The sequence below is a fragment of the Leptidea sinapis genome, chromosome 8, assembly GCF_905404315.1.
Source record: "Leptidea sinapis chromosome 8, ilLepSina1.1, whole genome shotgun sequence".
Taxonomy (NCBI): Eukaryota; Metazoa; Arthropoda; class Insecta; order Lepidoptera; family Pieridae; genus Leptidea; species Leptidea sinapis.
The window spans coordinates 5,905,765-5,931,371 of NC_066272.1; the positions used below are offsets into that span (position 1 = coordinate 5,905,765).

Below are 25,607 nucleotides of genomic sequence, written 5' to 3' on the forward strand. Positions count from 1 at the left end.
CAGTGTGTGGTAAGATTTGAGACGAGTTCAATTTAACCCTATTTATGCAGCACCCGAGGTCCCCGTATTTATTGAACACACTACAAACTTTGGTGATAGCGTAGCGCCTTGATTGATTTTAATTTGCTCTCTAACTTTATCTTATGTTTCACTAACAAACACATCAAAAGTGACAAAATTTTTGTGTTTAGTATTTCATATACACCTCTCTCTATGAGAAGAGAAATAGCAGATATTATATCTTTCCTTTTGCAAAATTATCTGCAATTTAATTGACTGTTCCGAGCTATTAACTTCAATAAAATTAAATACCCCTGTTAGTCTTTTGCGTTTCAATCCTCTTATACGTACACCATTAGTAAAATCCAAATACAGGCAAAATTCCTACTTGTGGCGGGTGAGCAGTAACTTTAATAAAATTGATAAGCGAGTAGGCTTCTATTCTGAATAAGCTTAGCTTCGGCCAGGCACATGTTGAGTAACAAATTCTGTGATTAAATTTTTAGAGCATAAGTATGCAATAAGTAAATCTAACACTATCGTTGACAGTATTAACTTAGGTGTTTGTAACTATTTTAACTAATATGTCGCTATCCGTGAGGACCTAATATTGGCTTTTTGTCACTATTAGATTTTATTTCCCTGTTGTATATACGCTGTTGATCTTCCTATATGAATTAAATAAATAAATTAAATTAAATTAGTATTTCTTACTCAAAGTTATGTTAATTATTAACATAATTATTTCTATAACACAATCTCCGTACTTTTATAACTGTACATAAATTATATAAATCGTTTCGGTTTTCAAATTAAAGAAACTTCCAAAAACTTAACAAGGACATTTCATAATTTTTCACATTTTGGTAATGAGGGCCATGTGGAGCGAATAAAAAATTAGTTACACTTATTGCTTTATATATAAGAAAAAGTAAAATAGTATTAATATAATTATTAACTGACACTTTACGGACATATAACATTACTCTTCGCAAATATATTATATTACTTAAATAAAAATAAGTATTTCGTGATTATAAGATGTATTTAAATATATCGCTAATGGATTGCTTATGTAGCTGTTTTATTATTTCTGGCTTTTTTACAAAATAGCTCCTGTTTGTCATATTATTGTTTTCATATTATTTTTTATTTTATTTTATTTATTTGGAGAAAAAAACAGAACAATTATCTAAAATCTAGGTACAAATAAGTGGCTTATAATATATAATACTAAAACAGTTGTTCCTTAGAAATTTCTCACTAAGACTTAAAGTTTCTAACGTGACAAGTACAGTTTAATTAACTAAATATTACTAAAAGAGAACATTAAAAAATAGACTAATGTTACAGAATTTATGAGCTTCATTTAAGATCATGTATTGCAGTAATTCAATTGTTTATTACATTTTTAAATTGTGCTAAATTAATTATAATAAAATCTATATCAATATCAACAGAGACAATTTTTTTATTGAATGAATTCATAAGTCTATTACTTGGAGCGCGGAAACCTGCATTTATATTAACCTATAAAAGTTACAGAAGAATCGCAAACGTTTTTGCTTTTATCAAGGCAGCCATGTAACGGATGAGTCAAAGGTTAGAGGATATCCTCTAAAAGCAGCGTCAAATTGTAAATTTTATGCTATATAGGATACCTTACTTAACCTTGTACCTTTGTAAATATTTATTGAGTTTGTCTGCTACAACAATTATTATTTATCTATTTATTCATCAAATTTATTCAAACAAAACATATCTTATAACTACATTTATAATACTATGACTACATAAAATTAAAACTATCATTACGTGGAAACGTACCAAAAATACTGGCAGCATTTCCGCGTTGGTTAGCTAGGCTGATCATTATTCATTTTTTACTTCATAATGATCGTGGTAAACGGTTACTGTGACATACGACAGCATATCGTTAAGTGTTGCGAAATCGTAATTCAGAATCGAATATTATTCAACTGTGTTACAAGATGGAGATGTTTTGTAAAATAACTAGCGGGGTAAAACACCCGATTCAGTAATTTATCGGCAGAAATACATGCACATATTGTGTCTTTATACAGAAGGGAGCTACAATGACGATATTGATAAAGCACGGGTAGAGCTATTGAAATGTAATCATAAAAAATAAATGTAAACATATACATAATGAATAACTTAAAAATGAATGAAAATGAAAAAAAAAATAAAAAAATATATTTCAGTAATTAAAAAGGTACTTACAATAATAGACGTTACCTTCTATTAAATGGGGAACACCTGTGCCAGAAGGCCACTCTTTCATATCAGTTAATATTAACAGTATCAAAAACTAGGCATCACAATTTAAGTCTAAAAAATTTAATATAACAAAAGAAAAATATTATACGAACAGGGTGTCCGTGGGTGTGTGTGAGTATGTGAGTGTGTGTATGTGTGTAGTATAATTCAATTAAATAAATCAACATTCCATAATATCATCTCAGTAAGAACCTGTGAGTAATGTGTAGCAGAGAGGCTAGCGTAGACACCGACACCTACTTCTGTGCCTACTTGTCCCACGCTACGCCGTAGCTATTCGGTGCTCAGAGTAGCTCTGTTAGCTATTTTAATTGTTTTAAAACATTATGAAATTTAAAATTTAAAAACTTAAACTTCTAAGTTTTTACTTCTATCAGTAGTTCCTACAACTGCTAATTTTGCCCCTTTGCAAAATTTTTAAGGTAATAAACCAAGAAAACCTATACAGGTCACCTCAAATTCTACAATAGCATAACTGTAACCACAGCAGTCTAGTGCCGCAATTACAGTCCACGTCATCTGCGCGATGAAAATTCAGTATGACGTCAAGTGACGTACAATCGCGGTGTTGGCAATAGTGCATTGTTGTCAACGTATTGTGCACCTGGGACGGTCGCGTTCCGAACTAGAACACATGCTCCGCGTCTTTCCACTGCAATTGTATTCTGACGCATTGTCTCTTTTCATTTATTCCTGTTGAAAACAAGTTCTAACTTCCGTTATACATTGCTTTATTTGAAACGTAAGGCCTGCGTTTTAAGATTGTTTTACATGTAAAATTTTAAGAATTAATTTTGAAGATTTTTAAAGAGGCTAAGTTGTCACGCTCGGTTATGTTACGCTCGTTCGGGTCCCGTCACTACATTTTTTTTTTGTACACAATTTTATTTTTTTGACGACCCATATAGCCGAATTAGTGACCCTGATTACTAAGCTATAGGTCCCTAGAGGATGTTGGTTTCCGAGTCATGAATGTTTATATGTATTTATGTATGTTTAAGTAAGTATATTGTATTAAATATATAGTTATCTTGTACCCATAGTACAGGCTATGCCTAGTTTGGGGCAAGATAATTTGTGTAACAGTGTGTCAATATTAAACAAAATATATCAATATGTTTTTTTGTCGTGTAGTCTTAAACACAATGTTTCTCACTGTTTATTTTTTAATTGTGATACAAAAGGCTTCCCCGTCATTATTCCTTGGATCAATCAACTAGATCTATAAGTAGATTAGTTTCCTAAAAATATAAAAAAGTTTATCAAAAAAACAACTATATTTTTAATTTAAAACATCAATTTCTTATCAGCGTAAACATTGGGTACATAATTTTGAAGTTTGTATTAAGCTTAAGATAAAATTTTGACTTGTATTATTTATCCACGAATTTATTACATTTTTGTATATAATGTTGTTCTAATATATTATAATAGTTGACCCCGCAAACGTTGTATTGCCATATAAAGTAAAAAAAGACGAAATTAAATTTTTTTGGGATTTAAAAAATAGATGACGACCGATTCTCAGATCTACCAAATATATCGTACATAAAATTTATCGTACTACAATAATTATTGTATTCAATTGCCATCTTGCTACCCTATTGTGGATCTGTGGTTGAAACTCAATAAGTAATATAAAAACCGCGATACAAAAATAGGTATTGATCGTAGAGGATTGAAATTTAAAGTTTGTATGTATTTTTTAATGTTGTATCATAGAAAAATAAATAATTAATCTAAATATTAAAAAAAAAATTGTGGGTGGACTACCCTAAGCATTTAGGGAGATGAATAAATGATGTTGTTCGATTGTCAGACTACCCAATACGCACACAAAATTTCATGAGAATCGGTCAAGCTGTTTTGGAGGAGTTTAGCTACAAAACACCGCGACACGAGAATTTTATATATTAGATTTGTCTCAGATAATTATTACTAATAATTGGCCCAGCTGCCAGTACTTGGTGGATTTTCTCGTAGTGACAGTTTTTACAACATGAAACATGTTAATCGTAATAAAAAGAATTTTAAGCATTGTACAAAAAATGGTTTCTATTAATTACTTTTTAGTATTATAAATCACGTAAACTATAACATTTTGTTGTAATCCGTATTAATATTTAAAAAAAAGCCCGCTGAGTTTCTTGCGCCCATTCTTCTCAGGCCTGAGGCAGTCTGTTTTGAATGCGTGGTAGTTTTTTACGTTCAATAATTGATTTTGAATTAAAATATTTGAATTTGAATTACAGGGCCGGTCCGGGTAACCATTTTAACCAATATAAATCTGCGTATTCCTCATTCTCCCTTTCTAAGCTCAGCGTAATCAGTGTATATGCAAAAAAATACCAATCGAATTGAGAACTACTACTTTTTGAAGTCGGTTAAAAACAACTCTTAGTAGGTACATACTGCAAAATCAAATATTAATATTATAAAACAAAGTTCTGGCAATATCCACGTGATAGATGACCAATTTCAACTCAGAACATTTGCATTCATATAAACTGATATGCATCTGTGATAAATGAAAAAGATCAGTTGAAATGAATTTTTCAATATTCACATTTATAAAATGTTTTTCCTTGTGTTGTCTACAATATTTGTGTCATGTTTTGAGTTAAAACAGTTGATGAAGGGCGTCTTTTACAATAATCATTTTTATAGATTTTTTTTATGAAAATAAGGGACGAGACGAACAGCAGCTGATGGTAATAATTGATACGCCCTACCCATTACAATGCATTGCCGCTCAGGATTCTTGAAAAACCCAAAAATTCTGAGCGGCACAATTGCGCTCGTCACCTTGAGACATAAGATGTTAAGTCTCATTTGCCCAGTAATTTCACTAGCTACGGTGCCCTTCAGATCGAAACACACTAATGTTTACACATTACTGCTTCATGGCAGAAATAGGCGCCGTTGTGGTACCTATAATCTAGCCGGCATCCTGTGCAAATGAGCCTCTCACTGTTAAAATTTAGCTGGCTTCCTGTAACTCTCCTGAGATTCCTCTGGTCTTGCAACAGAATGTGGGCCGCGGTGATCACTTAACATCAGATGTACCACCATAAAAACAGGATACTGTTTTGTTTTTCTGAAATATAAATTTATTTCATAACCTTTTTAAAACAAATGTTTGAAGTCAAAATTTTTATGATTAAAAAAAAAATTTAATAAGTTAGGATAATGGCTGAAAATCATCAAGGGCTCGTCCATATAAATCAAGAATAAGAAATTTATTCTTAACATAAAATATTAGCTATGTTATCGTCATGCGTGAAATTTTAATTTTAATTTGAAAACTTCGTTTTAAATTATGTACGCAGTGGTAAATTATAATTGAAGCAACCCTGATTCCTGTTAATACTCTTTGCATCAATATATATATATGAGGAATAAATATAATTAATTGTTGATTGTTTTAATAAACAAAAATAATTATCATGCAGAAGAAACCTCTTCGTATTTGTATTAAAAGATAATTATTTTAAATGTACGTATCATAACGGTTATTTTCATACAAACATTAAACTGAATTAATTATATCAAATTATGAACATAAATATTATTATAACATCCCCAAAAAGGTTAATGAATCGTCAACTTTTAGTCGTTTGATATTGGCAGTTCATTAATTGTCAGTAACGCATCGTTTTCGATTCCTTCACGGTTATTTAGCCGACGCAAAATCAGTTCTGTGTATCAAACGTATACAAAGCTATGGTCACACGGAATGCCTATGTAGTAACATCATTAATCATTTTAATGTGGTTTTCGGCAAATTCGTTTCAGTTGAGGATTCTGAGCTTCATGATATGGGATAATGCTGATTGTTTTGTTTGTTAGTAATATATTAGATACAGTTTGAGTAATACGCCTATTTTGTGTGATGGGGTGTGAAGCTTTCCCAACTCATCAAGGTTACTTAAACCTCTGATGTCAGTTATGGCCTTGGGTGAGTCCTAAATGCCCCAGGTGCTTGGCCACACTCCGGCACTCCAGGACGATGTGTAAGGCTCTTTTGCCTCCATGCAGCTACTGCATAGCGGACATTTTGACATAGTAGAGCTTCTTCGCCGTGTATGCATCCACTCACCTCTGTTCAGTACTATTTACGTCAATTCTGGGGGGCACATCCAGTTAATATTAAAAATGGCTATACAAAAAAGAAAATAACCAGTACTAAAAGATGAATTAATACAATTTACGCAAGATCAACGTCTAAGGCTTTGTATCAGATTAAAATGATTATGAACGAAAATAAAAAAATCACTCCCCACATTCAATTCTTTGATTATAACACCACTTTTTTATTGATTTTTCAAATTATTATCAAATATTGTTAAAGCTATAGCAGTTAAATATTTATAGTTTATTCAAAATTATCGCTTTGTGTTTTAATATTTTTAATACATAGATTTAATTTTTATCCAGATTGGGCTGTCCTCAATTCTGTAAAGTTTTAACAGTTAACTGCCTACTAATTAAAAGCTCAACAACGGTAAATAAAATCAGTATAACCAAAAAACTGTCGAAACGTTCGGAAACCAAACGGTAATTGAGTACACTTTGAAGTACTGATCGCATAACAATTTACGATGGAACTATATTCTATTTAAGGAGATACGGAGACTTTTAATTGAAAATTATCGAAGTGAAAACTTCTTTTGGCCGCATTGGTCACTTTTTGGTAGGGGGAAATCTTAACGGTTCACGTCACCGACAAGCTCATGACTGGCGCACGCGATATATAAAAAAGTATTAAAATAAATATAAATATGTGATGTTACACACTTATTGGAGGGGTGAAAATCTCGTGAGTTCATGTTATGCGTAAATTCTTAAACAGCAGTATATATTATAAGTGAAATTGAATGGATTTAGTGTTGAATGTGTATACACTGTGCATTGTTGAAATAGTTTTTTTATTAATATATTATTGAAATGAAGTTTTAAAAATAAATTATAAAATTAATAATAATTAAATTATTTTTAAACATTATGTTGAAAGTTTGAAATTTTAATAATAAAAATTCTAAGTTTTCACTTCACTCTCTACAACTGCCAATTTTTTTTTCAAATAGAAATGACAGAGATTATGATATTAGATTAGATCTTATACTCTAGCCGCAGATGTACCTACTGACGCGGTCACTTATATGCTCGGACGCCTTCATTCTTTCTTGGTACCTCTTCACTCTGTCATATGGTGTTTTATAGTTGTCAGATTATTTTTGAGAAGCTCTTTCGAAATACGACTATCATATTATTATTTGCCTATTTAACCGGTATAACGATAAATCTCAGTGGGAGGTGATGATAGATATATAAAAGAACGTTCTTCAAGTGAAAAGTTATTCTAAACTAATACAACACTTTTAAAGAATTTAAACGCGGGATTAAAACTATAACTGTGTTTTTACATTAGATTTTTGTGTAAAAGTTACATTTTAATTTTTTTTTTACCTAACCCGACGTTTCAAGACCTATCCAGATCTCGTTTCAGGGGGAATGTAACTTTTACGCAAAAATCTAGTGTAAAAACTCAGTAACAATTACACGCGGTTTAATCCTTTAAAAGTGTTTTATTTAAATGTGTAACACTCGCGTTCATCAAAGAAAACACTAAGTTATTCTCAGCAATAAATGTATGAAGTGAAATGGAGTGCCTGCCCTTCAACCATCGCAATAATTTAGATTCCTCACTTAACGTAACAATTTCTTTAATTCTTTTTCTATCGTGTTGTATGGATGTGCATGATAGATATGTAGCTACAACACCAAACCTTATAATTCTGCTATCATCAGTGTTTCCCGGTGGGAGGCTCCTTTGCACAGGATGCCGGCTAGTTATGGGTACCACAACGGTGCCTATTTCTGCCGTGAAGCAGTAATGTCTAAACATTACTGTGTTTAGGTCTGAAGGGTACCGTAGCTAGTGAAATTACTGGATAAATGAGACTTAACATCTTATGTCTCAGGCGACGAGCGCAATTGTAGTGCTGATGAAAATTTTTGGGATTTTCAAGAATCCTGAGCGGCAATACATTGTAATGGACAGTGCGTATCAATTACCATCATCTGAACGATCTGCTCGTCTCGTACCATATTTTAATAAAAAAAAAACAATGATTCCCAGTGGGAGGCTCCTTTGCCCTTTGCACAGGATGCCCGCTAGATTATGGGTACCATAATGGCACCTATTTCTACCGTGAAGCATTATTGTGTGAAGCATTCGGTCAGAAGAACGCCGTCCTTATCTTATGTCGCAAGGAGACGAGTGAAATTGTAGTCCTGATCAAAATTTTCAAGAATACTGAGCAGCACTAAATTATAATAAGCAGGGCGTATCAATTACCATCAGTTGAACGTCCTGCTCGTCTCGTCCCTTATTGTCATTAATAAAAACTAAATTCTTTTCTGAATTGCTTCCACTATTGAAGTAAATTTAAATAGGTATTTACGTCAAAACATCATGTTTACAGTTGAACGAACTTTAGCGTCGCTATAGGACTGCTTTAAGCGTTCTACCTACGCATCAATTTCACTAAATTATAATATAAAATTTAAATCCCACACAAGAGATAATCTTTAGAACAGTTTTTATTTTACATGTTAAAAAATATTCACATTTATTCATATGAAAAATTGCAAATATTTTTGTGGATGAAAAAACTTGCAAAACGAGATTACGTTTTCTTGTGGCTTATTCATAAAATTGTCCATATAAAGATATTTACTCTGAATTCATCCCCCCCTATTAGTATGTTTTGAAAAATGCCATCCATTAAATCATTCATCCCTAATCCTTTTAATCCGCACCTACATCATTTAAGGATACAAATTTCAATATTGTTGCTACAGCAGTTTAGAGAAGGAGCTCAGAAGCTTATAAATAAGTCAGTCAGGGCTGGCAAGGCAAGTATGCCTTCACTATTTTACACAAGCATCTCTAGCAATTTTTATTATTTTATAAATTAAATGTTTTTAAAGTCAAAGTCAAATAAACTTTATTCGATTAGGATTAAACTAACCGCAATTACTGAATCTATCATACGTTCGTAAAAAGTGGAGCTCGTGAGAAGAACCTACAAGAAACTCAACGGCCACTCTTCTCAATCCAATAGAGTATTTTGGAATAACTGTAATATACTTAACAAATAAGTGTAAGGTGCTGAATCAAATATATGAATCTATTTAGATTCACTAATATTTATTTAATCAAAACAAATCTTATAACTATATTTACAATACTACGACTACATAAAATTAAAACTATCATTACGTGGAAGCGTACCAAGAATACTGGCAGCATTACCCCGTTGGATAGCAAGGCTGATCCGTTGACCGAAATAGCTGCCAGCGCTTGGGTTTCCAGTAGCCTTATTGAGGCGCGAAGATAGTATTTTGAACATTCTCCGCACCTCTGGGCCCCACGGGCCAAGTGTCTCGACACCAAACGGCACAAAGATGTATGACTCACTGAGACCAACATATTTGCAACGCTTGCTGTCTTCGGCAGTCGAAGCAGCAGCCCCAGCACCAACTGACGTAACATGGACATGAGAAGGAGCCAGAGTGTCGACGCAAGTAGCGTCCCACACCAGCGCCCTTCCCCGTGCCCAAGCCACCAGCGTCATTCCATCAGGACGCTTGCCATCGCGGCGGGTAATACCATTTGGCTCTAAAACAGCTGTTATATTAAGAGCGGCAAATGCCTTGCGGATGACTTCATTAATGCTGGCGTGACGACTGATACGGCCTGCCGATTTTAGGCAGGATAACCCGTGGCGTCCAAGAGCATCTACCTGAACGCCACATCTACATTGATGTGGTTCATTTAGATTTTATTTTTTCTATTTAGATTAATATAAAATTTAAAAAGAGGAGACTTATTTACAACTTCAGTTTAAAATGCGCGTTTAACTGTAAAGCCAGGCTGTGCATGTAAATATTACACCCATACTTTTATCATGACGCCCTCCATAGGTGACGCTATAGCGATTATATTTACATACAAGTCAGGGTTAATTACTTGAAAATTACTCTTAAATATTACTATAATTATTTGGTAACAAGTAAGGACAACTATTTGCTTCTGTTCTATTTATTAACAACATTCAACTAAAAGCAGGAAATTTTATTCGAGCGAGAAATTTATAAAATCTGATACAAGATTGATAGCATCTTTCATATTTTTTTTACTTTCGATACGTACCTACTACGATACGTAACTTCACATTTTGTGCAACAGAACAAACCACCTGTTTGTTTGTTCAAACTAATAACTAAATCTAAAAAAAATATACCACCGTTACAGCTTTCTCATCAAGATACAAACGATATTAATTAAATTAATTACGTGTAAGTAACCTTTCATTTACTTAATTATTTATTTTTTTATTAGTTTTAGGTTACAAGCTAAAATTAATCATTATTTTATTACCTTTAAGGCGACGTCACCAAATGGCCCAACGGAAGACAAGCGCTGGTTTTGAAACCAGCAAACATGCTGAGTTGGGACCACTTTGTGACGTATAGAAAATAACAAAAATTAATTTTGTTTATTTACTTTACGTTACATATAAAACATTTTTGAAGCTATACCTCTTTAGGCGCGTTATGAAAAAATTATGAGAGTGAAATATTATGATGCGCGCGCAGTAATGCGCATTACTGTAACACAAAAGTAACAGGTTGAAGTTGGTTCCTAAAATTATCTGACGTTTGCGTCATTCGTTATTTTCTTTTTGGTATTTTTTTTAGGTATACAGCCTTATTCATTAATTAATAATTAATTGTCAATGCCGTCTTTGCAAGATTTTTACAGAATTGTTCTTTCTAAAAACGTAGAATAAATAATTTTAAAGAGTTATGCTTCGTTAGGCCAAAGAGGTATAACTTCTTGCGTGCATATATAAGTACACATACACTTTTTTCTTTCTTCAATTTGCCTTTTGTTTTTATATAAATTTTGTTTAACAGTCATTACAACGTATGTATAGAGAATAAATAATCCCATGACAGTTAGCCATCGACACTGTTTACGCTCTCGTAGATTAAGGCAGCCACTAACAAAGCAGTGTGGTCAGCGGTGGAAGCGTTTAACAGATGTTACGGATTTCTGAAACCTCTAAAGGACACTGTTAGCCTTATGCTGTACAGCAAATTGTTCGGTCGTTAGCTCAAAAGATATATTTGCCATTGTAGGACTTTACTATTACGACTGTTAATGGTAGCAAGATATTGATATAAGAGATTTATTTATTTATTTAAGTACACCACATCATATACCAAACAGTTTTCTAATTCTTATGTTACAATTTGTTGTTCTAAAGTATAGGACAATTAGGGAGACCAAAAAAAATTAAATAAAAGAGGGAAAAAAGAAAAAACTACATTTGCTTTGATATCCTCCTCCTCCTCGCGTCGTTTTCCTCATTACCGAGGGTCGCTACTCCCCCGCTGCATCAGCTTCTCCCGTACGATTCCCCTCCATCTACTGCAATCTTTAGCCTTATGAAGGGCATCATGGAAGTTGATGTTTAGAGCAGATCGTATTTGGTCCGACCATCTCGTGGGACTGCGTCCTCTGGGGCGCCTGCCATCTACCTTGCCTGTCACCATCAGCTGTTACTTTGATATAACAATAAATAATCACTATTAATTGAGAATGTTTATGGTAATATTATATTCTTGTAGGTCAACTAATTGGTATCATCCAGCCTGAATTTAAAGAAACCCTTGCAATCATGCTATATCTTTATGTATACTTGTCAATGTGAGTTTACCTCATTGGCAAGAACGGAAGAGAAGAAGAACACGATTTGACAAAGAAATAGGTTGTAGTTTCAGAACTATAGTGAATAAAATATAACAAATGAATTGTACATGTAATAACATTCATATAATAATAATCTGATCGAAAATATATATCCGAATTTTTAAGTCTCTTAAAAATAATCAAAAAAAAGATTTAAAGCTAAAGTTTGACATCTAAAGAGATATTGAAGCAATCATTGATATTTATACGTTTCAATTTATTGGGTTTGTAAAACACTAGTATAGGCACGCAAATAATTTATTGCACATCCGAGCATTAAAATATATCTTAATACTACTTCAATACCTCAAAAAGCTGGGTCCTTTCCAGCGAAATCGGCGGGCCGTGGAGGCCAAAAATTTATAGCTCACAGTCGCAAAGCTTCTCCTAAAGAGACTTGATCGCTGGACCCACTGTGTTCATGGATGAAAGGAGAGAAGGTCATTAACGATCTAATAATCCGGTGTTCTTTTTGTGTCTGTAATGTATAGTGCATGTGCAACCGTGCTAAATTTCGCACACCTCCTACAATAAAATGATTATAGTGCTCCACAGTGTTAAAAAGTATTAAAGACTCAAATTAGATTCCTTTGGAATTATTTTTAATGTCATCTAATATACTAGACACTACTACCATTTCGGAGAAGAATGGAGCTCTGCGAGAGAAGAAGATGATTTAATTATACCATTCCTTTTATATTATTTGTAAAAAAATATAAAATAGCAATAGAAAATAAAATTGAAATATCGGCAAGATACAAAGTAAAGTTCCAAAGAAGTATTTGCTTCTCGTCAGAGAGCTGGCGTACACGTGAATAGTGGAATTCAAATAAATCCTAACGATCACAATCACAGCCGAAATATAACAAATATATACTATTGAGGTCAAGATTTATTTGCCAGAAGAAATAATATCGCGTAAATTTATTCGAATTTCTCTGTACGCTGAAGTTTTATCAGTTTTCTAACGTTGCTCAAAGCCCACGGGGATTTTGTATGATTGTTTTCGAACGGAATTCCTTTTAAATTAGATTAGATGTTGATTTCAATTTATTTCATTTTTACTTATTGTAACTTTTTTAAACTATAAACTGTGACATCTTGTTAATAGTTAAATTAAATTCGGTTTAAAGAACTTTAATTTCTCATTAAGACTGTCGTCACTTACATGAGAACATAAAATCAGTGAGTGAGAGGCGAATTTGCTCATTGCTGCTTTCCGGTTTTTTAAGGCGGTGGTCCAAGTTACAAGATATAGTTTATTGTTATTATGATAAGATGTTTTTATTCATTGCTTTGTAAATGATATAGCAGCCTTTTTTTGAAGATGTTGAGCGAAGTCGCTTCTCTTACAGTTTTCGGAAGCTTATTGTATAGCTGTGCTCCTGCAAATGTTATATTATTTTTACCATAGTTGGTTCTAATACTAGGTAATACAAGATGTCTGGCGTGACGTAAACCATATTTGTTGGTATAGTGTTTTGTTGTGAATGTTGTATTTGAGTGAATGAGTCTATGAGTTATCTTATATATAAGTATAATTATATATAAGATAATATATATATAATTATAATATATATATTATATTATCTTATGTATAATTAGTTGATTTAATACATTGTTGATATTAATGATAATATTGTGAGCGTAGCTATTAATGTCATCATAATTAATTTATCTAGTGTATCACTTTTCAGTGTGGAAATTTTAATGAAATATTAGACCCTTACAGAACACTATTCTTATTAAATGTTACCGGTGATTGAAAAAGATGATGCTGAGTAGCTCAAGTTTAATAATGATCATTATCAACATTGTCAGTTGATAAACATGATCTTAATAAGGATAATTCAAAATCAAATACACTTGATTTAAAAACAGGATTTTCAAAATCTAGCTAAATTGATTGAAAAACTCAAACTCAAAGTCAAAGTCAAATTAACTATATTCAATTAGGCTCAAACTAAGCTCTTTTGAATCGTAACTACAAATATTTCTTTTAAATTACTGAGTTTACCCAAGGCCACTCTTTTCAATCAAATAGAGTATATTAGAAGCTATGCATGTCTCAGAACTGAGAAGAAGGGGCGCAAGAAACTCATCAACTCGTCTATATTTAAATAAAATTGTTATTGAATAAAAAAAATTATATCTTGTAACTGGTCGCTCCATTCCTAAAGTGTAAGTAAAGTATGCTTTAGAACCATAAAAAACAATAGTTTTTTTTACAATTATTTTATATTTCGTAACACATAATATTATGTTTTTTTGGGATACTGTTCGGGAAACATATGCTTCGACCATATAAACACTTACATTAGCCATGATTCCTTACTCAAACCAACCAAGTAGTTAGCTTTATACGTTTATGTTTGTTTCTGGTGTTAATATTTGGATTATCATTTGCTAATATACCGTATATTACGTTATCAAGAATATATTATTAATATATTGTCTTAAACATGTAATATGTATTAAAAACAACACACAAACTGTTTGCACGGAATGAACACTTAATATTAATCATAACAATACTTTAAAGGTTTATTTGGTTCACATAGTATTTTTTTTAATGAAAATAAGGGACTAGATGAGCAGGACATGCAGCTGATGGTAATTGATACGCCTTGCCCGTTACAATGCGGTGCCGCACGGGATTCTTGAAAAACACTAAAATTCTGAGCGGCAGTACAATTTCACTCGTCACCTTGAGACATAAGATGTTAAGTCTCATTTGGCCAGTAATTTCACTGGCTACGGCGCCCTACAGACCGAAACACAGTAAATGTTTACTCATTACTGCTTCACGGCAGAAATCTAGCCAGCTTTCTGTGCAAAGCAACCTCCCCCTGGTAATAAAGTATACAGAAATCTTCTAACCAACAAAAATGGTGTCTAGTCAGCATTATGTTGGCAATTAAACTATTATTATAGTAACAATTCACATTGAATTACATAGATAACGTGCTAGGTTATTACAAAACATAATAATATATCTTAAGAAACAATGTAAGGCTTTGTTAGAACAAATCAATACAAAATGAGTACCACAACATAAAGGCGGTGTTATAACATGATACGACCATTATAATCCTCGTATACAAAAGCATTCTATCAATGTATAATAGATATTTCGAACAATTCGTAATCCCAAAGCGAGTGTATAAGGGGTTAGTAAAATAATATTTTACTCACAGTGTGAGCATCTTAAATTAATAAAACGTCATTAAAACTAAGTTTAGCATAATATTCAATACAATAGAGGCTTAAATTAATTCAAGGTGTAGTTACGCTTATAGGATGTGCCAAAAATAGGTTTTAAAATTAATTTTTCTTAAGATCTAAATATCTCTCTCTCTCTTCTAAATATATATTGAATATATATTTAATAAATCATTTGTATAGAAAACATACCGTATTTTTCTAATACATATCGGTCCTTCCTACCCCTGAATCTGAAATTATGTTTAGACGTAATTATTCAGTTTTATATAGATCATTGATTGATGTAAATATTCGATTATTTTAGCATTTCACACATACTCACACAGACACTCACGCCTTGTTCCCGTCGTGGTATGCAGAGGCAACAGAATGCCACTGGCATATTCTATTCCTACAAACATCAGGCGCTTCTTCTACATTCGTTACTTTTTTCATACATGCTCGCCGATTTCATGTCCTTCGGACCTTTCCTTTTTTCAAGAAGTCCTCAATTTGGTCGACGAATGTCCTGCAAGGTCTCCCGCGACTGACTTTATGAAAATTATGGACGAGACGAGCAGGAAGTTCAGCAGATGGTAATTAATACGCCCTGCCCATTACAAATGCAGTGCCGCTCAGGATTCTTGATAAACACAAATATTCTGAGCGGCACTACAATTGCGCTCGTCACCTTGAGACGTAAGATGTTAAGTCTCAGTAATTTCACTAGCTACCGCGCCCTTTAGACTGTAACACAGTAATGTTTACACATTACTGCTTCACGGCAGAAATAGGCGCTTGCTTACTTGATTAACTTGCCCACACATTGTCACAACATCTTCGTTCAAAACACAGTGCGCTCTTATTATCGGAATTCTATCAATCAGTCTCACCCCACACATTTGTTTTTTTACGCAGCATTTCGAAACATTGTATTTTAATAAGATTATTGTAGGTCACATTACGTATTATATCTGATTTGATAGCAGCATTAAGTATTTTAATTATCTTTAGTGTAATAACAAAAACATTGACGTTCGTTTTTATAAACAAGCCGAAACACTTCAAAAGCAATAAATTTTATTGTAACCCGAGCCCGTTGACCTTGGCGTCGGTAACGCGCGGTGTCTTAAGACTGGCCATGGCGCCACGTGTTTTGTGGCAGCATGGTCACTGACGGGATGTTATTTAAAAATCAATTGCAATCAGTTAATTTCGCTACAACTTAGAAACGGGTTGATAATCAACAAAAAATTGTTAAAAATCGTTATAAGAATTCAAATTAACTATTCATAAATTGTTATTTATGTAAACGCCTCACTAAACACATATCATAGGTTAAATTGATAATTTACATTTGCTAATTAGTTAGTTGATTATTCGAGAAATAATTGAAATTGAAGGGATTAAATTGAACAATGTTCGATGATTGGAATAATTGTTATCTAAATTAAAATAATTTATATATACATATATTTTTTGTGCGTCTGTTGTAACTGAACTCCTCCTAAAAGACTGGATCGATTTTGATGATTTTTTTGTGTGTTCTTGTGAATTTGAGATTGGTTTAGATTCTCAATTCCGTCCATATCTATCTTTCATATATATCTTTTGTGCGTCTGTTGTAACTGAACTTCTTCCTTAACATCTTGAACGATTTTGATGAAACTTTATGTGTGTCTTCAGGTGGATTCGAGAATGGCTTTCGATTCACAATTGAACTACCTCCTAAACGGCTGGACCGATTTTGATGATTTTTTTGTGTGTTCCAGTGAATTTCAGATTGGTTTAGATTCTCAATTTCGTCAATATAATATAATTCTCCGGCTCATGTGTATGTAAGTGAACTCCTCCTAACGGCTGGACCGATTTTTTTAATTTAAGACGTGTGTACAGTACAACGTCTATATTTCATCAACATATATATTTCATAAAATGTAATATATGCTTTGATATGAATACATTATTCATTTTATCTTCTCCAACACCAGACTATATCTTAGTTTAATTGAATAATTTCAGTGTATTGCAAAAGTATATTTTTCAATTGAAAACTTCTAGATTTGCCTGTTAATCTACAAAATATATATAAAATGAACGAATGCTTACTGAATAATTCTATTTAGAACAACAGCCATTTTTATGTGTATACTAAATAAGATATTGAAATAAAGAAATCGCGAACGACAGCTTACCTAGATAAACCCTTTAAGAGTTTTCGTGTTATTCAGTTATTTAACTTTTATTGTTTGTTTTTGTTTTACAATAAATGGAAAAGAGAGACTATATCTAGCACCAAGCGCTCCTAACCGACGAAATATATATATATTAATACACAAATAAAATTTGAACAACAAAATTTTATGAACGATGTGGGACTCGAACCCACGATCTCCGGCGTGTTAATTATCTAAGTATTATTAATTAGTGTCTAAACAATTAATACTAGAAGTGAGGGTTATCACTTTAAAAACATAACAAATTGTTTAGATTTACAAGAGCGACATTTCAAGTCAATTTCCTAATATGCAAATAATGGGGTTGAGCAGTTGAAATAAAGTAGATCCTGTAGATGAAAGCCATAACCTGAGAGTTGAACAAAGCATACAAGATTTTATGACGATACATCAATCGAACGGTTAGCTCAGTTAGTTAGAGCACCGGCACGGAATGCCGGAGGTCGTGGGTTCGCGGCCCGCATCGTTCATAAAATTTTGTTTTTCAATTTTTATTTGTGTATTAATTCTAGAAGTGAGGTTTATCACTTTAAAAACATAACAAAATGTTCAAATATATTAATAAAATATAAAAACGCTTTTGGAACGGTAAACAATGTAATTAAACAGTACAATGAAATACTATGTAAAATAATCAGTAGATTGCAAACTTTTCTTTGTTGTGATCGCATATTAACCTGTTTAACCTGATCCCTGCCCCCGAATTCCACCTTCGCACGACACGCCACAAGTTAGGATATCATCCCCACCATCTTGATGTGTGGCCTCCACAGTGCGGTTTTCAAGGAGCTTTCTTCCACGTACTACAAAGCTGTGGAATGAGCTTCCTTGTGCGGTGTTTCCGGGACGATACGACATGGGTACCTTCAAAAAAAGCGCGTCCTTCCTTAAAGGCCGGCAACCATCTTGTGATTCCTCTGGTGTTGCAAGAGAATGTGGGCGGCGGTGATCACTTAACACCAGGTGACCCGTACGCTCGTTTGTCCTCCTATTCCATAAAAAAAATATTACATTTATAATGAATTACTTAATTTAGTTCAAATGTAAATTTAGTTGATATTTGGCTCAAGTAACTTTACATATTATACGAGCCATCCTCGATTTATCATGCTGGGTTGTTCGGGGCGTGATATGGAAAATTGTGTGTAGAAATGAAAAATGATGTCTCACAAGTTGTCAACATCTGGAAGCTCGCGTCGCAACCCTATCAGTGAATCCGCAACTTTGTGGGTCAAACAACCTTTGGGGACTCCAGTCTTATTGTTCAATTTTTAGCTTAGTTTGAATCTATTCTTTGTTCGCGGAGTTCACAGGATACAACCGTATGAGCTTTTCTCGTATTATTTCCAGGACTGCCTAAAATATCACGTCATCCTGTCTGCCTGTCTGTCAAAACCAAATTTCTCAGGAACGAGTGTGATTTTGAAATTTATGTGAAACTTATTTTCAAGGCTAATTATTAAGTATTAGAAAGCCGTAAAATGAAAATACAATTAAACCTAATCGAATGATACGGTTTCTTTAAAGTCGACTAGTGCCGAGATTTCTCTGGTGTTGGAGCAGAATATGAGCTGCGGTGATCATTTAATAACAGGTGGCAGATTTTTTATCCTCATTCCTAAGAAAAATCTTATTAAGTAAGCATTTCAAAATAATAGAACCAAAGTCCTCGAATGGCGACCGCGTACCGGAAGACGCAGTGTTGGTAGGCCCCCCACAAGATAGGACCGACAATCTGGTCAAGATCGCCGGAATACCTTGGATGAGGGCAGTGCAAGACCGATCGTGGAAATCTTTCGGCTGATGATGATGAAGTAAGCATTTCGGAAAAATTTCGGAGTTGGTAGTGAAAACGCAATTTTAGCGCTCTTGACACAGATCTTTTTTAATTAGGGAAAAGTCATTTCCTAGTGTATATCATATATAAATACGGAACTGTATTGTCCCTCACTAGTTCAGTTTTTTATAATAATTCAATCCCTAATTCACTGACGCTATTCAGATTGTTAGTCATTTTGTCCTGAGACAGATGCCTCCTAATTTATTCCCTAAAATATATCTTGCGACTTCTATATCTTAAAACATTATGAAAGAAGAAATTTTATACTAATAAATTAATCGCTACGAATTCTATAAATATAAAAAAACAAAGAAATAAATTAGAAAACATCGCTCTTTCCCGCACATAGAATACTTTAAAACTAAGCCATCGGAAACGGTACGTCCTTGCTCGATTTATTTAACAATTTATGGCAAAGAATCAGATTCATAGCGGATTTATAAAGGTTAGCTTTGTAACAATTTATTGAGCATTTTACTGTCGCTGTACCAAAATATAATAGTCTTACTGAAGAAGCTTTGCTCGCTACAAAATATTTAGCAATAAATTAATTAAAATTTGATATTACCATAGTCTCAAGTCTCCTTGGGAAGCTTGTAACGGAAATTGATTCAAGATACTTTCAAGATAACTTTTCTCATTACAACTACATTACAATGAATAGATTTCTTTGACGATACCTAAACGAAGAGATAATATAAATAAAGGAGAATGGCGAGAATGGACCCACATAATTTAAAAAATAAGGAATCACCGTACAAGTACAAATTTATATTAATTAGTAACATTAGTAACTAAATAAGATATTGAAATGAAGAAATCGCGAACGACAACTTACTTAGATAAACCCTTTAAGAGTTTTCGTGTTTTTCAGTTATTTAACTTTTATTGTTTGTTTTTGTTTTACAATAAACGGAAAAGAGAGACTATATCTAGCACCAAGCGCTCCTAACCGACGAAATATATATATATTAATACACAAATAAAATTTGAAAAACAAAATTTTATGAACGATGTGGGACTCGAACCTACAATCTCCGGCGTGTTAATTATGTAAGTATTATTAATTAGTGTCTAAACAATTAATACTAGAAGTGAGGGTTATCACTTTAAAAACATAACAAATTGTTTAGATCTACAAGAGCGACATTTCACTGTAAATTTATACGATGTTTATACAAAAATTATTGAAACCCTAAGATATGGGAAATAAAAAGAAATAAATTATTATAATTTATTAAAAAATAAGTCATCTTACACTAACGGAACGTTTTGAGCAATTGACACCTACATTTTTTTGACATGACCGTCATTTTTTATATGGATGTTCCGACACCATCAAACTATCTATACAATACTTAAATCAGTGGGTAATCTTTAAATGTTCGATACCAGCTTGAAAAAAGAATGAATTGTGAATCCTCAATTATAAGCTGCTGTTCAACCTTCCACATATATATTATATTATCTTTTAGCAGACAGTAATTAGGCATAGACATAAGATACAAATTATTGATTGAAAAATAGATATTGCTTAATAAGTTTAGGTTGTATTTTACTTTTAGGTGTATCTTTTTAGTCCAAATTATTACAATGGAAGAAAACGCACTTGGTCACGGGGAAGGACAACAGCACATTGTGGGACGCGAATTGCGTCGACCCTCTGGCCCCTTCTCATGTCCAAGTTATGTCAGTTGGTGATGGGGCTGCTACTTCGATTGCCGAAGCAAACGTCGCAAATATATCGGTCTCAGTGAGATTTACATTTTTGTGCCGTTTGATGTCGGGATATCTGGCACGTGGCTCCCAGAGGCGGGAAAATGTACAAAGTACTATGTTCGCGCCTCAATAGGGCTATTGGAAACCCGAGCGCTTGTAGCTACTTCGTACATCGGACCAGTCTAGCTATTCAACGCTGAAAACGCTGGTGGCAGGATGATCCTGTTGCCGGAGACTCGGTTTCAGATTCTTAAAAGTTATTGTGTATATATATATGTATGGATATATAAATGTTTTTTTTTTTATAATCGCTTATAAAATGCTCACAGAATACTCTAACTACCACAGCTTGTATTGGCATACTTGGCGTCAATATATCGAGCGACGTTCAGTTCCGTGGTCACTTGGAAGAGAAGGCCAAACTGGCCTTTAAAAAGCTTGGTGTACTCAGTAAGGCGAGACAGTACTTCACTAAAAGCCACCGCCTGCAACTTTATAAGGCGCAAATTCGGCCTCACATGGAGTACTGTTCTCACCTCTGGGCGGGTGCTCCCCAGTACCAGCTTCTTCCATTTGACCGCATACAACGAAGAGCGGCTCGAATCATCGACGATCAAGTCATCTCCGATCGGCTTGATTCTCTAGCATTACGTAGAGATGTGGGTTCTCTCTGCATCTTCTACCGCATTTATCACGGGGAGTGCTCAGAGGAGCTGTTCGGGTTGATTTCAGCGGCCGAATTCCACCATCGGACATTACGTGCAAAGTACTATCCGCATCACGTAGACGTCTGGAATTCCACAACCGCGCGTTTTCTTCGAAATTTCTTGCCTCGCACAGCCACTTTGTGGAATCAACTACCGGCAGCGGTCTTCCCGAACAGATACGACTTAGGGACCTTCAAGAAAAAAGCATACTCCTACCTTAAAGGCCGGCAACGCATTTCTTGACACACCTGTTGTTGCGGATGTCCATGGGCGGTTGCCTCACCTCTCCCCATCCCGTGAGCCTCTTGCCCGTTTGCCCTCTCTCATATATAAAAAAAAAACCTTTATTTATTTACGGCGTGTGTGGATGATGCAGCTACTGTACTCAATAACTTTTGTATTAATTTACATTTACTTTTTTGACTTACTCATGTAAGACATTGACTATTTGACGTTTGAGTGTGTTTGTTCCATCATTTTACATTTTATACTGTAATTGAAATGATCTGTAAATCTTGATATGAAAGAGTGGCAATGGGTTTCTTGCTACTTCTTCTCATTAGCTCAACCCTTTACGAAGTAGCGGTAGATTCAATAAGAAAAATATTTTATTTTTTTTTGACATTCATAAGTGGTGACCTACGTGAATAAACTGATTTTGATTTGATTTGATTTGATTTGAAATGCTGCCAATATTATCTGTACACTTCCCCGTATTGGTAGTTTGAGTATAACGTAATCATTACTGTAAATCTAATATATAAAATTTTCGCGTTCCGCGTCGCGTTTGCTACCAAACTCTCCCGAAACGGCTGAACCGATTTGTAAAAAATTTGTGTGAATATCAGGTAGGTCTGAGAATCAGCCAACATCTATTTTTCATATCCAAATTTCATAATTGCAATTTTTTATTCATTTATATGGCAATACATATTTCCTGAGTCAGCTATTATATCTTAAAGATTTATTTTGATTAATATTGTATTTAATAAAATAGAAATGCCTCTTAAAAGACTGATTTAAATTAATTAAAATTTACCGAACCGATGCTATTACATAAATTGTTAATGCATAAATTAACATACACCAGTGATATACGGTAATCGCATTTGCGGATCAGGGATGGATAATTTACATTGATCCCACTTTGTTAGTGTGCTATCAATATAGATAGGGCAGCAATTAGTTCCCAAGGGATGCAGACAAAAGATATAATATATTTCTTCATGATTCCAAATCTCAAGCTGAAGTCGTAACACTGGTGAATAAGATCCTGGTGTAGATATCGTATTTATTACCTGCGGGCTACGATTTCAGCCATATATTCACTTGTTAAATATTACATAGGTGAATACAAAAAATATATCACAGAGTTTATTATTTGCTTTCTATGACGAGAATTTTTTTTAGTATCGCAAAGATGATAAAAGGCCGGGGAAAAGCCTTTTCGAATATAGTTGTAATGTACCAGTAATGTTATCAGTGTGAGGCTCCTTTATACAGGATGCCGCCTAGATTATGGGTACCACAACGGCGCCTATTTCTGCCGTGAAGCTGTGTTTCGATTTGGAGGTCACCGTAGCTAGTGAAATTACTGGGCAAATGAGACTTGACATCTTATGTCTCAAGGTGACGAGCGCAATTGTAATGCCGCTCAGAATTCCTGGTTTTTCAAAAATCCTGAGCGGCACTGCATTGTAATGGGCAGGGCGTACCAATTACCATCAGGTGAACGTCCTGCTCGTATTGTCCCTTATTTTCATAAAATAAATAAAATTATGTAACTTGTAATAAATCCTTTTTAGCAAATAGTACATATTTGTAGGCTGATTTTGATAACATTTAAAAGGCAAAAAGGCAACATTTAAAAAGAAACGAAATATATTAGTAAAATTTATCCTCTGTATAACTATTCCCTATATATATCTAAGTTTAAGTCACTATGTATGTTTTATATCCGTAAATGTGAATCCGAAGGGCAAAGGTAGTACAGTATAATACGAAGTTTAACTGAAATAATTAAAGATATAACGACCGATTTAGATTATCTATTCGAGCAGTAACTTGTTTTAATTATTTTGTAATAATAAGTAAACACCACAGCGCCGATTCCAGTTTCTTCCCATTAAGCTCTGAGTTTAATTGGAGGAATGATTCTTGAATTTCCAAAATTGCCAACGTTTTTAGTCTTAAATAATGTAGTTGTTTTTTTAATAATTTAATAAGGTTTGAGTCCGGTACTATGTTTACTTTTTATGGTTATACTTTGGTATATTAAAGAACATATTATTTAACTATATTAAGAATATTGGAAGAGGAGGTCAAACGAGCGTCCATACCCCTGATGGTAAGTGATCACCGCAGCAAACTATGGTAACACCTGAGGAATCACAATAGCGTTGCCGACCTTAAAGCCTTCGAATATATTTACATATCATTAAGGACAACGATGATAGACTGGTTTTAGAACTAACTAATAATAATACAATTTTATTTATTTATTTATTAAACACCAACAAGACAAACACTAACAAAAGTATAAAAATATTATTACAATAAATAATCCACTCTAAGTGTTGGCTTAATTATAGGTGTTACACACATTTCAAAAACATAGACACAAACATATTGAATTAAAATTAATGCAAACATTATAGGAATATTTACAAATTAAATTAAACGTAAATGAATAAGAAATCAATAATATTTTAAAATAATTAAAACTTGCATCATTTCACAATTATATAAAACAGACTTAAAATTATCAGTATCTATTAATTATTTGAATAAAATATACTTTTAATAAAATATAAATCATTTCATTAAATAAAAAAAAAATATAAATTATAACTATATCTTTTTACAGATCAAATAGATATTTTATTAAAAATAAAATAATATTTCAGAGCCACATTTCCAAATATTCTATAAACAATGTTTCTTTTGCTGTAATAATTTCAAAATGGAAACCTGACACACACACATAATGATGAAATTTGACGAAACATTTAATTAGTTTGACTAATTTGCTAATTTTTAATAATACTATACCTTAAATTATACTCTCTTAAAGAGCTTAATTAATAAATTAAACAAATAGTTGACTATTAAATAATTTGTCGACTATATCTAAAACGTCTTGAATTAATAAGAATGTTAATTAACTCCGGGTCGTCTGAAAAAGTGCTTAAATACTCAATATTTAAAGACTTTGGAAGGTCATAGACAGTGTAGTAGAATATCCTTCGTAATTCTTAAGTTTACACAATTTCAATGACACCTACAGACATTGAACTTGTTAAGATACCTGTCTATACGTTGGACGGATGAGAGATCAAAGTGATATAGTAATTATGACGTGCGATTCTAATTCGATGTGTTATTACGAGGGTAGTTAAGAAACAGAAGCTCTCATTAATGTTATTGACTTTTGATAAGGTTTCATAGATTAGGGAGACTATGATAAAATATTTGTTATAATAGACGCCTAGTTTAAACAATTGATTACTTTTTAAAGTGATAACCCTCACTTCTGATATTAGATTTGAAAGAGCGACATCTCAAGTCAATTTTCTAATATGCGAATATTTGAGTCGAGTTGGTTATCAACTGTAAAGTAGAGCCTGTAGATGAAGCCACAACCTGAGAGTTGAACAAGACATATCAAGATTTCAAGAAGACATATCAAAGAAAGATACGTCACTCGAACGGTTGGCTCAGTGGAAGAGCGCTCGCATGGAACGCGAGAGATCGCGGGTTCGAGTCCCGCATCG

The 25,607-nt window shown here is 33.2% G+C and overlaps 1 protein-coding gene across 1 annotated transcript in view; it reads left to right on the top strand.

Annotated features, from left to right (window-relative positions):
• The window catches only part of LOC126965796 (lachesin-like), a 127,755-nt gene that overhangs the window by 14,104 nt on the left and 88,044 nt on the right, over positions 1 to 25,607 (top strand). The gene's annotated exons all lie outside the window — the stretch shown is intronic.